The sequence below is a fragment of the Rosa chinensis genome, chromosome 4 (genome assembly GCF_002994745.2).
Source record: "Rosa chinensis cultivar Old Blush chromosome 4, RchiOBHm-V2, whole genome shotgun sequence".
In the NCBI taxonomy this organism is placed as follows: domain Eukaryota; kingdom Viridiplantae; phylum Streptophyta; class Magnoliopsida; order Rosales; family Rosaceae; genus Rosa; species Rosa chinensis.
The window spans coordinates 19233185-19248959 of NC_037091.1; the positions used below are offsets into that span (position 1 = coordinate 19233185).

Consider the following 15775-nt stretch of genomic DNA (forward strand, 5'->3'; position numbering starts at 1 on the left):
GACGGGGAATCCCCAGTTTCTTATTACGGGGATTGGGGCGGGTAAGGGGATGAGGAATGAAGTCGGATATGAGGATGATAATTTAATCCCCTTACCCTACCCTCCCCATTGCCATCCCTATTCTTGGATTGCTAGTGATTATGATAATTTACATTAATCAATTGTTTCAAGGTATTTAAGGTTTTTATTAAAGCACATTGTTCAAAGATGATCATTCATGATTTAAAAATACAGTGGTGCAGGCTTTTGGCGTCATCGGCGTGCGACGAGTGTAGCCGAACGACCTAAATCTACACGCTTTCTCTTTTGTGTTCTTTCTCATCTGGCTGGGCCTCCGTGCCGGTGTTGGACCTTTGGCTTCATCTGCGTGCGACGAGTGTAACCGGTCATGACTCATGTTTCTCACATGCTCAATGGCTTGGATTGATTTGGGTGGGCTTGGTCCAAAAGAGGAAGATGGCAACGCAGTGATGGAAAATGGATCATTTGCCTTATTGGTTGGGTCTATGAGCGATGGTCATGTGGTGGTGGCTTGGCGGAGGGGAGAGATCAGAAGAGGATGGATCTCTGATGTGGAGATCGAAATTTTTGCAGGGAAGGGATGAAAGCGGCTTGGGGTCAACGAGGGCTGTGACCTTATTTGAGAAGATTGGTATTGGCATGACACCACTATCTCCCACACAAAGATCAGATCCTGGGAAAAAAGGTGGCGACGGGTTCGACTGTGGCTTTAGTGGTTGTGCAACTATTGCGCCTACCCAACGAGAGTGGCAGTGCAACAAGGATGGTGACTCACGGGTTGCCTTGGATTTCGATTGGATGACCTCACTCATATTAGGCCAGGATCCAATCATTGGGCTTTGGTCTGATTGATGGTTTCTTTTTTCTTTTTATCTTTTTTTTTTTCCTTTTTTTTAATCAGTTCGTTTTGCTTGATTAGTTTTTAGTTGTTTATTGTTTTCAATACTTACCTACAAACGCATCATCATATTCATTCTTCGGTGGCAACATAGCTGGAAAACCGTTATAGCTTTCTTTTATTTTACTATATGGACCCCTTCTGTTGGGAAGCATTCATTTTCTAAAGGCACATAATCAACAATTAGGGGGCTGAATATGCTACCTGGTGGCAGGTTCGAGTTAAACTGAATGGGGAAACTCATTAAGTTGTTTTGACATTGTTATGATTACTGCACAGTTAAATTGGGATATGTGGATTCTGATTTTATTTTTCTCTAAGTTCTGTAAGTTTTCTGTGTGTATGAGTGAACATGCATATGTAAGTGTAAGTTTATGTGTGAAGCTTATTTTTAAGGGCCACTATGACAAGTCTCTTTGTAATGATACCATTGATAAATAATATATTGTTTCCACTAAAAAAAGAAAAGAAAAAAAAGGATGAGCTAGGTTTAGTAAATAGCACGATGACATGGATTCCCGGTCATTTTCCATAGTGATAAAAAGTTCATAGCTTTTGAAGATATATTCTTAGCATTTTTAGGAATTACCTGTGATGGACTAGGCCATACATCATTGCCGATGTGTCCATATATGGGTCATCATTTAGCCCTTCGGCCCTAAGCCAGCCTCAAGCCCGACCCTTTCTCAAATAGGGTAGGGTTTGAACCATGCAAATGAAGCCCGGCCCGGGCCGAACCCCACCCAATTAAGCCTTAATAATTTTTTATTTTTTCTGTTTCTCTTTTTTGTATAACATACAACTTATCTCTTTATTTGTAATTGATTTCCTAAGCTTTATTTTCTTTAATTTTTTTTCCTTTGTTAAACAACAATTAATTTTGGGAGATTTAGATAGATAGTTAATTGAATATTGTTAAAGGAAAAACATATTGTGTTTGTCAAAGCAACTGACGAAGATGGAATCAACGAATCAGTGATTACCATCAATCAGCGCAATTACGGATCAATCAGCATTTAGTATCATTAATGTAATCGATATTTCTGTTGTAATTCTATCCCTATATAAAGGGACTATGAAATGAAATGAGTAGACCAATTCCAATTGTCATTTTACTTTAACACGTTATCAGCACGTTCAGAGCAAATAGCCAAGAAAAAGAAAACCTAATTTTCAAATTTGTTTCTTTCTCCCGTCGGAAAAAAAAAACCCTAGAAGAAAAAAACTCCGGATCGGCCTCCTCCTCTCCGGCCCTCCCTGCCTGCAATACCCCAGCCTACACGGGCCTCACCTGCGGAGCCCAGCCCCGATCGCTGCCACAAAACCTCACCGGTCAGACCGGCCTCACCTTACCAACCCCGCCTTCGCCTCCGCCTTGCACGTCCGGTATTTGCAGTCACCGGCCTCACCTCACCAACCCACCTGCAACTGCGCTGCTCTCTCGCCCAGCCCAGATTTGCGTGCGTCCTCCACCCATCGTTGCTGCAGCAACCCAGCCGGCAAACCCATCACCGATCCCTGTAGCACCAGACTTCAGCAACCAGACCTGCACTTACTCCTCACACTCCGACCAACAGGCAGTTTCGATCTAGACCTCCGACGATCAGATTTGCTGCACAAGTCCCGGACCAATCTTGCTTCGACAACCCAGATTGAGGCACTACAAACCAGAAGAAGAACAGAGCAGAGAAATAGAAAACGCGAAGAAGAAGAAGTGAAGAGAGAGAGAGAGAGAGAGAGAGAGAGAGAGAGAGAGAGAGAAAAGAGAGAAAAGAGAGAAGAGAGAGAGAGAGAGAGAGAGAGAGAGAGAAAAGAGAGAAAAGAGAGAGAGAGAATCAGAAAGGAAAAATCAAGAAAAAAAGGTGACCTGGGCCAAAGTAAAGACCCGGCCCAGACAAGAAAAAAAAGAAAAGAAAAAAAAAAGGCCTTGCGGCCCAGACAAGAAAAAAAAGAAAAAGCAGGCCTCTGCGGCCCAGAATAAAAAATAAAAATAATAATAATAAGGCCTCGTGGCCCACTACTGAAAAGAGAGGAAGCGGCCCAATTTTTCTCAAGCTCAAAAACATCGTTACGCACGCCTGCATCAACACGCGCGAGCGCTAGGATTGTTTTATTTTCTCGAAATCAAGTATGTTTTCTTTATTTTAGTTTTTTAATCAAGCATGTGAATTTGATTTATCTTTTCTATTTTTAAGCATGCTTTAGATTTTATTATATATGCTTTTATTATAAAATTTTCGAGCATGTTTAGTTAGATTATATTAATCATTTTAAGCATGCTTTGTCATTTATGCTTTATATAATTATCTTTAAGCATAATTATATAATTTATTTTTGAGCATGCCATATATATCTATATATATTGTTATATATTATTTATGAAATTTTGAGCATGTTTTTATTTTATTTACGATGCTTTGTATTATACTACTGTTTACATTTTATTTTATGCATGATATATTCTTGCTATTATTATATAATTTGCTATGATTATGTGTAGTATATAATTTGTTGTATATTTATGAAATTTGAGCATGCCATGTACTTTATTTCTTATATATGCTATGTTTAAATGTGCTATGCTTATTTTTAGAATGCAATATACAAAAATTGCGTTTTGCCATGATAATGAAAATTCATGCGCATTATACACACACACTTACTGTGATAAAGCATTTTCACATAGCATCGAAAAAAAATGTGACCATTACGAATCTTGGTCTTGCAATCTAATTCACATTTTTGGAAAATAATTTACGTGGATGTCTTTATGACTGCGTAATTTATATCTTCTCTCTTGTTTATGTAGATGGCTGATTCAACTCGACCTGAATTTGACATCTTGGAATCAGAAGGACTTGAGTACCATCGTTGGGTTTCCGATATGGAAACTGCCTTTGTGGCAAAAGACTACACTGCCACCATTACCGACCCCAAAGATGATGAACTATCTAATAAGGTGAAAGCAAATGCCTTAATGTTTCTGAGGCGACATATTGATCCTATCCTACGCTGGGAGTACCTTCAGTTGAAGACACCCAAAGAACTGTGGGATACCCTTAAGGGACGTTTTGGGAACATTCATGACACCTTGCTCCCAGAACTGGCCGTTCAGTGGAATGGAATCCGCTTGCTTGACGACAAAAGGGTCATGACTTCAACAAGGACATGTTGCGCCTTAAGGCACGTCTCAATTTCTGTGGAAGGGAAATCACAGAAGATGATATGATCTACAAGACTCTTACCACATTTCCTACTTCAACATTTATACTAGCAAACCAGTATATGTTGGAGTATGACAACAAAAGAATCACAACCTTCAATAAGTTAATAAGCCTACTGCAAGTGGTTGAGAGACATAATGAGGTTCTCTTGAAAAACAATGCCAGGCCCACTGGGACAAAGAAAATTCCCGAGGCTAATTATGGAAAAATGAAAGGTGGAAAGAACTCCAATGCAAGGGGGTTTAGACGTGCTGATCCCTACCCACGTGGCAACAATGCACCATGTGGAAAGGAACATGGGGATCGTGGAAAAAAGATGCAAAAGGAAATTAAGAGTTGACAATGAACCATGTTATTGGTGTGGATTCATTGGGCATTGGTACAAGAACTGCCAAGCAAACAATAGAGTAGCAGCCAATTACAAGAGTTATAGAAAGTCCAAAGAACAAGAGGCTCACTATATAGAAGAAGGAGGTGATGACCTAGACGTCAACCTTACAACTGTAGACTTCAATGGCAAAGAAGAACTTGCTAAGTCAATGGATGCTCTTAATCTTAACTGATCTGCTTTATTTTCCAAAGACAGTTGTGAAGGCATAATGCCTCATTTTTAATTAGTCTACTACTTGGTCTTACAGTTTATTTCAATAATGGTTTGATGAATTAGATTTATGAACAAAGACCTTGATTTGATTATCGTTGGCTTATTAATAAATTTTGAATTTTATTCTGAAGTATTGAATTTATTCAAATTTATTTACTACACATATTTACATGGTTCGAAATTGCACAATAAAGATGTAAAGCAATACATCTAGAAAAAGAAAAAATTATTTGGATGAAAAGATTATCATTCTACATAAATACAAATACTCTAAAGAATATGAGATACGCTCTGTATGCACTAAGAGCTAATGGAACCTTGTTAAGTATCAAAGATATTTGTGCCAACGGTTATCATGTAAAAACACACTGTGAGAATGGAAATGAATACTTTTATATTACCTCTAATGAATGTGGAAGGAAACGCATTTTAGAGAAGCTCATGAGTCAATCTAGTGGACTATACCTCACTACGATTCGGATCATTGAATCCTAGATTGTCACCCATAAGGAAATGTGGGACACTGACTCATACAGGCTTTGGCATGACAGCCTAGGGCACCCCGGTCATGACATGATGATCCGTATTTTAAAAAACTCATATGGACATCCCTTCTTTCGAGTGAAACATAAAATGGGACAAAAATCCGTCACACTGCAAGGTGTCGGTTCTAGTATTGCTCAAATGCAGTCATTGCCTTCTGAAGTACCAGAAGCACTACCTCCCTCCCATTATGCCTCATTGACTATCTCAAAGGCACATCACTCGTTTTGCAAAGCCTTCTCTTTAGCAAAAACAGGATCGAGACCTCCCTATGCTAAAGATATAACATAAAACATTCCATTCTTACAAAGGATACAAGGACATATCTGTGGACCTATCCATCCAGAATGCGGACCATTCAAGTACTTTATGGTTCTGGTGGATGCTTAGACACACTGGTCACATGTCACTTTATTGTTCACAAGAAATGCTGCAAAACTCCTAGCACAGATTATACGTTTAAGGGCTCACCACCCTGATCACCCTATCAAGTCTATAAGGCTTGATAAAGCTGGAGAGTTTACATCAAAAGCATTTGATGAATATTGCATGCCTATTGGGATCGATGTAGAGCATCTTGTACCCCATGTGCATATACAAAACGGTCTTGCAGAAGCCACCATCAAAAGGCTACAGATGGTGGCTAGAGCATTGGTTATGCACACCAACCTGCCTATATCTGCCTGGGGTTATGCAATATTGCACGCAGCTTTACTTACTTGTTTCAGACCCACTGCTAGCCAACCATTTTCTGCGTACCAGTTGGTAACTGGATATGAGCCTGACATTTCATACTTACGCATATTTGGTTACTCAGTATATGTGCCTATTGCACCCCCACAGCATACCAAAATGGGTCCTCAGAGACGATTAAGTATTTATGTTGGATACAAATCCCCAACAATTATCCGCTATTTGGAACCCTTGCCAAGCGATCTCTTTACCGCTAGATTTGTGGATTGTCACTTTGATGAGGCAGTTTTCCCGTCGTTAGGGGGAGATAGGAAAAAAGATTTTCCAAGGGAACGACAGGAATTATCGTGGTTTGTCCCCACTTTGTCTCATTTTGATCCCCGCACTTCACAATGTGAAAGTGAAGTGACAAGAATAATCGATCTTTAGAATGTAGCAAATTCAATGCCTGATGCGTTTACTGATATCGCAAAAGTGACAAGATCACATATACCAGCTGCAAATGTGCCTGCAAGGTTAGAAGTCCCCAACAAGGGGCACGGTGCTGTAGATAGAGGCACTGCAACCACACTTAGTGGAGGTGTGGTTGAGGCCATTTGGTTTGATTGACACTCACCCAAGGAAGAAGAGGGCGAGTAAGGCACAAACCAATCATCAATGTATAGAATCCCTCTCATGAGATTATCTCTGATTATAGTTATGTCCATGAATCAATACTGGAGGACGCTACGATGTTTAAAATGATTCCAGAGAACAAAGAAATCTCAAAGATTATGAGAGTGCGTATGAGATGATAGAAAGATCTTCCATACACATTGATGATATGTACTGTTTCTCAAGGAATCATAGAGCACGATGATATCGAACCACGCTCTGTTGCAAAATGTCAACAAAGAGCTGATTGGCCTAAATGGAAAGAATCAATCCAGGCAGAATTAGATTCTCTGACAAAGAGACAGGTATTTGGTCCGGTAGTGCTAACCCCACCAAGTGTAAAGCCTGTAGGACATAAATGGGTCTTTGTCAGAAAGCGTAATGAGAATAATGAAGTCCTGAGGTACAAGGCTCGCCTTGTGGCGCAAGGTTTCTCACAACGCCCTGGAATTGACTACAAGGAGACATACTCTCCCGTAATGGATGTTATAACGTTCCGCTACTTAGTTAGCTTAGTAATTTTCGAAGGACTGGAAATGCAGCTCATGGATGTGGTTACTACATATCTCTATGGGGATCTAGATTCAGAGATATATATGAAAGTGCCTGATGGCCTTACATTACCCAAGTCAAGTGACTCTAAACCACGGAGTGTGTTTGCAATTAAGTTGAAACGCTCACTTTACGGAATGAAATAATCCGGGCAGATGTGGTATAGTCGTCTAAGTGACTACTTGATTGGGAAGGGATATAAGAACGATGAAGTATGCCCATGCGTATTCATAAAGAAAACAAGTTCCAAATTTGCCATTGTAGCTGTATATGTCGATGATATGAACATAATAGGTACTCTTGATGAAATAAGAGAAACCGCGAGCTACTTGAAATCCGAATTTGAGATGAAGGATCTTGGGAAAACTCGACTCTATCTAGGCCTTGAACTAGAACACCGAGTTTGTGGAATACTAATCCACCAGTCTGTGTATGTCCAAAAGTCAGTGATATAACATGGACAAAGCGCATCCTGCTAGCACTCCCATGATCGGTCGAAGCTTGGATGCTAGGAAAGATCCATTTCGTCCAAAGGAAGATGACGAAGAGCTGTTGGGAAATGAAATTTCCTATCTAACTGCAATAGGCGCATTATTGTACTTAGCCCAATGTACTCAACCAGACATTACATTCTCAAAGAACTTGTTAGCTAGATTTAGCTCAGCGCCAACGCAGCGTCACTGGAATCATATCAAGAACATTTTCGATACCTAAAAGGAACCTTTGACTTGGGACTGTTCTTTCCCTACAGAGAGACAAGAGGGACCGCAGATGGAACTGCAATCCCTAAAGGAAATGTTGATGGCGAAAGCACTACTCACTACACCGAAACGCCAAATGACGTTTTGGTTGGTTTTGCTGATACTGGGTATCTCTCTGACCCACATAAAGGTCGTTCCCAAACTGGTTATGTATTTACCAATGGGAACACGGCGATATCTTGGAGATCAACCAAGCAAACCCTTGTGGCTACCTCCTCGAACCACTTAGAGATCATTGCTCTACATGAGGCGGTTCGTGAGTATGTATGGTTGAGAACTATCATTACACATATTCGAGGGACTAGTGGTTTGAGTTCTACCACTGAAGAGCCTACTTGCATTTATGAAGACAATGCAGCCTGCATCGAACAGATAAAGCTAGGTTATATTAAGGGTGATAACACAAAACACATATCGCCAAAGTTTTTCTACAATCAGCAACAACAGACCTTCCTCAAGATTCAATTACATGAATCAAGTAAGGTCTGAGGAGAATGTGGCAGATTTGTTCACCAAATCACTGCCTAAAGCCAAAATTGAGAAACATGTGAAAAGCATAGGAATGTGAAGACTTTCCAAGCTCCCTTGATTAATGTAAGGATCAGGGGGAGGTGTAGACGTTAGGGGGAGTCTAACACACACATGTCATCCCCAAATGTAAAAGGTGCGTTGTGCTCTTTTCCTTCGACCAAGGTGTATTTTTTGTCCCACAGGGTTTTTATTGTTACTTGGCAAGGTTTTTAGTGAGGCAACAACTCATGCACCACTTCATCTTTGACTTGGCACAAGGGGGAGTGTTAAAGGAAAAACATATTGTGTGCCTTCGTCAAAGCAACTGAAGGAGATGGAATCAAGGAATCAGTGATTACCATCAATCAGCGCAATTACGGATTAATCAGCTTTTAGTATCATTAATGTAATCGATATTTCTGTTGTAATTCTATCCCTATATAAAGAGACTATGAAATGAAATGAGTAGACCAATTCCAATTGTCATTTTACTTTAACAAATATAACCATTTTAACTAATATTTATAAATGTTATAAGTTAATTCCAATATATATATATGTGTGTGTGTGTGTGTGTGTATTAAATATGAAACAATGAGTCTTACATTACCTATATAACCATTGAGCCACATTTTGAGAAAAAGAAAATGTATTTCTTTTTGTTAAGCAAAATAAGACCCATTTCGGCTCTATTTGGCCCTATTTGGAAGGCCGACCCTATTGAGATCAGAATCTTGCATATTGATTAGGATCCAGAATCAGAGTTCTTTCCTTTCAATTGTATATTATCTCTTTCCCTTTTTGACATGGTATCAGAGCCCTCCTAGGGTTCCTGATTGTTTATTTCTCTCTTGCCGCTTTGCATAACCTTATGGCGATCTCAGAATAAGTAGAAGCCAAGAAGTAGGAGACCACAGAGACTAGCAAGAGTCTTGACGGGACAAATGATCCTTCAAGCCCTTATTACATTGATCATTCTGATCACCCAGGAATGATTTTGATTTCAAAACCATTAATTGGAGAAAATTACGGTACTTGGAGCCGTTCCATGAATATTGCACTTAGTGCAAAGAAGAAAACTGGCTTCATTGATGGACCAATCGAGAAGCCTTCACCATTGAAGCTGCCATCCGAATACTAGTCCTGGAAAAGATGCCACGATATGATCCTATCATGGATCCTTAACTCTTTTAGAGCGAACCTTACCAACAGCGTGATTAACGCTTATACTGCACATGAGGTATGGAATGATAAAAAAGATAGATTTTCACAAAGTAATGCACCCCGTATCTTTTAAATTCAAAGGAACATTGCTTTGCACACACAAGACCATTTACCTCTTGTAGCATATTATACAAAGTTGAAAGGTTATTGGGATGAATTGGCATCCTATAGTAATGATATCGAACCATGTACTTGTGGAGCTATGAAATCAATGACAGTTCGTGAAGAAAGACAAAAGTTGATACAATTCTTGATGGGACTTAATGAGTCCTATTCCCCGACTTGTGGACAAATTCTGTTGATGCAGGCCCTTCCCTCTGTAAAGAAAGCATATTCTATGATTTCATAAGAAGAAAAGCAGAGGGGACTCACAGTTGCTTACACCAATGATAGTATGGCTATGTTGGCCATCAATAAAACAAGAAACCAACCATGTTCATTAAAGGAGAACATGAGGAACAACTACAAGGGAAAGAGGGAATCATTGTATTGCACTAACTGTAAAAATGAGGGTCATTCCATGAAAGATGTTATTGGATCATTAATGGATTTCCACCTGGACATCGATTACACAAGGAAGGAGAAAGCTCCAAGCCTATACAGACCCCCAAGCAACCACGAAGGAGCACGCAACAACCTAGTTCTCATAATGTCCAGACCACAACACCTATAGTATAGCAGCTCCAAACCATTGCACTAGGCTTAACAGCAGAGCAACATGATCAAATTATGGGTGCAGTGAACAACGAGTGCATTAATCCCTCAGAATGTCACGCCCCTGATTTTTAACACAATAAAAATCAATATATAATCCTATAATTATACATGCGTGATCGTTCAGTCATCAATACAAAATACCTGTGTAACGTCCCTTATCTCAATTACCCATTTACTAGTTATTTGGACGGTAAACGACCTTTATTTTCACTTTTACTATCGTTTCAGTACGTTTAGTGGCCCTAAAAGTCGACTTTTTGTTCGGGTCAAAATTTGAGAAAATTTCCTTCATGAAAGTTGTAGAGGACGTTAAACCGAGCGCGTGCATATGTGGTGCGTAAAAATCGGAGTTCGTATGCGAAAGTTATGAACGAAATAAGGAAGTTACTGTTCATGGTAAATTTATATATATATTGAAATTTTACTGTGGTAGGTTTCCAAAACCGGAAACCCACCCTTTCTCTCTCTTTCCCCCGATCTCACCCTCTTTCCCTTTCGGCCTCTATCTTCCTCCTCTCAATTCCCAGCTGTCCGGCCACCTGGGGACGGGTCACCGATCATCACCGGCGCGCCTACTCCCCCTCTTCACGCTAGTACCCGTGAGTCACGCCAATTTGGCCGGAGAAACGAGAATCGACGGCGAGAAGCAAACTGTAGCAGATTGGGGTTTTCCGGCAATTCTTTTGTTTCCGGCCGTCTCCGGCCACCAAACCGGCGTCGAAGGCTCGGTTTTCAACGGAGATCATTTCCCCTAAGGCCTTGCATTCCAATTTGCCGTGTAGAGGCAGAATCGACAACCTAGGGTTCTTGAATTTCTGGGTTTTCTTCACCGGTTGATTTCGACTGTTTCAAGGTAAAATTAGATTGTGTTGTAGTTGAGAAAAAGATTGGGCGTGTTGAGTAGTTGTTGCTGCCGAAATTTGGTGGCCATCGGAGGTGGTGGCCGTCGGCGTGTGGGCCCCACGCGCCGTCACTGTAGGTTGCGCGTGGAGGCGCGTAGGGGTGCTTTTTAATTTCAATTTTTAGCTTATTAAATTCTTTAATTGTTGTAGACGTTAATTATGTGATTTTGGTTAATTTTGGGAGAAGTTTGACATGGATTATGAATTTCCAAAGTTTGGGAGTTTCGGTTGTTGAATTGTGGGAATCCGACCTTCGGATTTCTCTTGTTCTGATATGGAATACATTAATCGACGGATGGATATTAATGGTGAAGTTTGATTGGGTGTGGAAGAGGATTGGAGAAGTTGAGGTTATGGGTTTTGAGATTAATTATTGATTATCGTAAATATTTATCAAATTGTTGTTTACGGATTATAATTGTGTACAGGACGTGATACCGACCTATCGCTCGACGAGGATCCTTACGCTTGGATACCACGTTAGCCGTATATCGTGAGTGGACTTTTGTTTTTAAGTAAATGATGCATGCATTTATTTCTTGATTATGCTCTATTTATTTGTCAATTTACTTTTTCGAGCATATGGTTATTTTCGAAAATGGATTTGGATTTATGATTATTTGAAGATTTTATGGCGTGCGGGGTCACGTCCTTGGAATGCTTATTTCCCTCCCATTTATTTTATTAATGAGATTTTTAGAAAGATTGTTCGAAATGGGATTTCGATGAAGTTAATGCTTATCTAGTTATCGACTTCGGTTTTGGCATTGGGAATGCCTTGTTGATGATTTTGGAAATTGATTTTGTTCCGGTTTACGAGTAAAATTATTTCTCCTATTTATTTTGAACTTGAGATTGTCTTGGCGTGTGGGACACGTCGTTGGAAATTCATTTACGAGAGTTGGGGAAGTTTTATGGATTTACTTGGTTTTTCGGGTTTCTTTTGCCATACTTTGGGTGACTTATCATTGCTAGCATTGATTTTCCGCCTTTGTGGCGTGGTGATGGGATCACCGTAGCCCTCCGCCTTTGTGGCGCAGGTTACTGTCTCTGTGACAGTAATTCTGTAGCCCGGTATCCTATCGCTACACTTAGTGGCGTAAGGGTATATTACGGGAGTTATGGGAGTATTTTAGCCTGGGAGGCTATCACCCGAGCCTAGGAGGCTCACTCGTATGGCTATCGCCTTCCCCTAATCACTTTACTACTTAGGCTAGCGGGGCTAGCTCGATTTTCGTTTAACCAGCGGGGTTGGTCTTATTTTTCCTTGAGTATCAGAGTTCCAACTTTTTCTTTTAAATCGTATGTGACTAGCGGGGCTAGTTGGTTTTCATGAGCGGAACTCCTCTTGTTTTATTTTTTTTTTGTTAATCATTGCATGCATCGGAAATTTTAAAGAAATAAATGTGGGAAAGTATAAAATTCCTTTTGGTTAAAATTGTTTATTTTTGTCCACTCACGCTAACGTTTTTATGTACTTTCCCCTGGGCCCTTCGGTTTCAAATGCCCAGTTCGCAGTGTAGCTGTTCGGCTTTAGGAGTTGAGGCTTAGCACCACCGCTGTCATCTATCCCTCGTAGGTTACTTGCTAACCTACTATGTGTATCGTTGTTTTTTTGGTTCTAGATTGCTCTGATAACCTTGAGTATTTTGTATTAATATTGTAACCTATGACTTGGTTGTAATTTGAGTTAATTGGATAATTTGATACTCTAAATTGTGAAGTAGTGTGGTTTTGGGAGCAGGCTGGCTCCAGGAGTTTTGGGAGGGTTGTTTAGAAGTGAAATTGAAATTCTACAGGTTTTGGGTTGCCCATTTTTAAGGGAGGTTATGCCGAAATTTTTGGTAAACCTTCTTTAAAGGTGGGTCCCGCAGGGCCACTTCGGATTCCAGGGTGGAATCCGGGGCAGACCCTGTCAACCTGGAAATCTTTTTCCCTTTAAACCAAGTATAAACTGATGCCCGGAACCCACTATGTCAATATACACTCGCCCCAAAGAGTTATATATTACACAAGCTTACGAATTAAATTGCCAACAACAAAATAAAACGTAAATGATCCTCAGAGCTTACTACATAGCGGAAGTCATAACAATTGCAAAGCCAACAAAATTTTCTTCCTACCCGTTCTGCTACCAACAAGCTACCTCAGCTTCAGCCACGATTACCCTGACCTGCAGGATTAACCTCTACACCATTGAATAGTGCACTAAATTGCCACACAACAAACCCGATAAGCTTGTGAAAGCTCGTATGAGTAACTCATGAACATCAATCAACAACTCACACAAATCAACTTAAGGAAACAATGCAACCCTAATTCCTTCTAACATTCCATGTCCTTTCCAGCTAAAGGACAACATAAGTCACCACTGTGATACAGTACTGATTACACGCATTTATATGCTTGTAATTGTATCTAAAACACTAGAAATAAGCTAATCCTTGAGCCAATTATAATGTAATTAATCCAATTTTATTTATTGTGCAGGAAATAAGCGGAATTGCGGAAATCAAGTGAAAATGGTGGAAAATTGAGCAAATTAGAGTTTCCGACAAAAGAACAAAATAGCCGACGCGGGTCAACAGTAGTCAATGTCATCAAAGGAGCGGGATCCAATTACCTCTGATACTACGTGCGGAAATGCATGGAGAAGAGTGAGAAGAAACGGGTAGAATTGTAAAGTCGACAAAAGTAATGCATCTTAATTAATTAAGTTAATTAATTAAGTGATCATTAATTGCTTAATTAATTAAGTGATTAATTAACATAATTAATCAAACAAAATTGTGTAGCCATGCACGTGCAGCCTATTATACTTGCTTTCACTCTCTTCCTCTTTGTTCACACATATAGCACGTGAACACTTTTCCTTCTTCAAAATCAACCATCGCAGCCTTGACACTTGGACAGCTATCCACCTTTCTTGCTTTGGCTGGCACCCATTATCAATCATACTCTCTTCTAGGGGTCGTCAATGGGCAGGGCAGGGCCGGCCCTGCCCAATATTAATGGGCTCGGGCCGGGCCAAAACATTTTTTTTTTATTTTTCGGGCCGGGCAGGGCCGGGCTTCTCTTAAAAATCAAGGCCCAGGGCCGCCCATGGGCCCAGGGCCTTATGGGCTTTTTAGGGCCGGGCCGGGCCGGGCTTTTTTGGATGGGCAGGGCCGAGTCCATTATATTTATATGTCATATTATTTTGTTAAAAAATACAAAAACCTATGAAAAAATGATGATATGTTAATTATTGAACAAAATAAAATACAAAATTAAAAAAACATATGGCCTAATGCAATAATTAGTTCAATATAACTACATAAAAATATATTAATACAAAAATTGAATGGGCTTTCGGGCGGGCCTATAAGGCCGGGCCGGGCGGGCTTTAATGGGCATATAACGGGCCGGGCGGCGGGCCGGGCCTGGGCTTTGAACCCTCCGCCCTAGCCCTGCCTCGTGCCCAATGGGCAGGGCCGAAATGGGCTTTTCTGCGGGCCGGGCCGGGCTTTTGTCCACTGGGCCGGGCGGGCGCCCATGGGCTTTTAGGCCCGCGGGCCAAATGATGACCCCTACTCTCTTCTCTCTTCGACATATATATATATATACCATGACCTAATTCTCCAGTGAGGAAGAACCAACAGAGAGTACCCGCACCACCAAACAGAGCAGCAGCCCTTTGGGCTGCTCTCTTTCCTCTCCTTCCCCACCATTTTTCCTCTTCTCTTTATATTTTCTTTTGGAGATTTAAAGGATTACTCACCCAAAGCTTCTAAGCATCAAAGGACTTTATCATTATCAAGATTTGAAGATCGGGTAAAAGTGGGGAGATATAAATCAAGGCTTGTCATAATTGCTTCATAGCAATTGTGACTTGTTCTTGTTACTTCTCACTTCTTTTCACCTCTTCCTCTTTATTGATGTTTGTTGATGTTAATTTAATTATGGGTAGTGAGTAATTTCTTTGTTGGGGGTTAGGGTTGTGTGCCCTAACCCAAATTTGATGTAATGGATGCTTAATTTAATTTATATATGAAATTTGTTAATGATTGGATGCTTGTGTTTTGTGATAATCGATTAGAATGCATGCTTAGGAATTGTCAACTCTTGGGTATGTGTTTTAATATTCTAGATTAAAATTTAGGGGATGACATCCTTAGATTTTAGAGCTAGAACCCCGATTTAATATTTGTGGGAAGTACAAGCATGGTTCACTACATGATTAGCTTGATCGCAATTATGGTGAGCTTGGTTGCCTAATTCCTCGAACTCTAGGCCTCTTGATGTGAATTAGTGACCCTTGAACCGGCTCTAATTCATGTCAAGTGAGTTCCTACGACCCTTGAACCGGAGTAGGAATACCATGAAAGGGAATTTCGGCCCTTGAGCCTTGAAAAGCCTTGGGTACGGCTTCTACTATCTTTAACAAATTGCACGTAAATCAAATTAGCATCTAGAGCATTGAATTAGGGTTA

The 15775-nt window shown here is 40.3% G+C and overlaps 1 long non-coding RNA gene across 1 annotated transcript; it reads left to right on the forward strand.

Moving 5' to 3' along the window:
- LOC121052453 lies at positions 1-994 on the forward strand. The gene is made up of 2 exons (XR_005809100.1): positions 1-171; positions 243-994. It is a non-coding gene; the product is annotated as an uncharacterized LOC121052453 (long non-coding RNA).
- Positions 995-15775: the final 14781 nt, after the last annotated feature.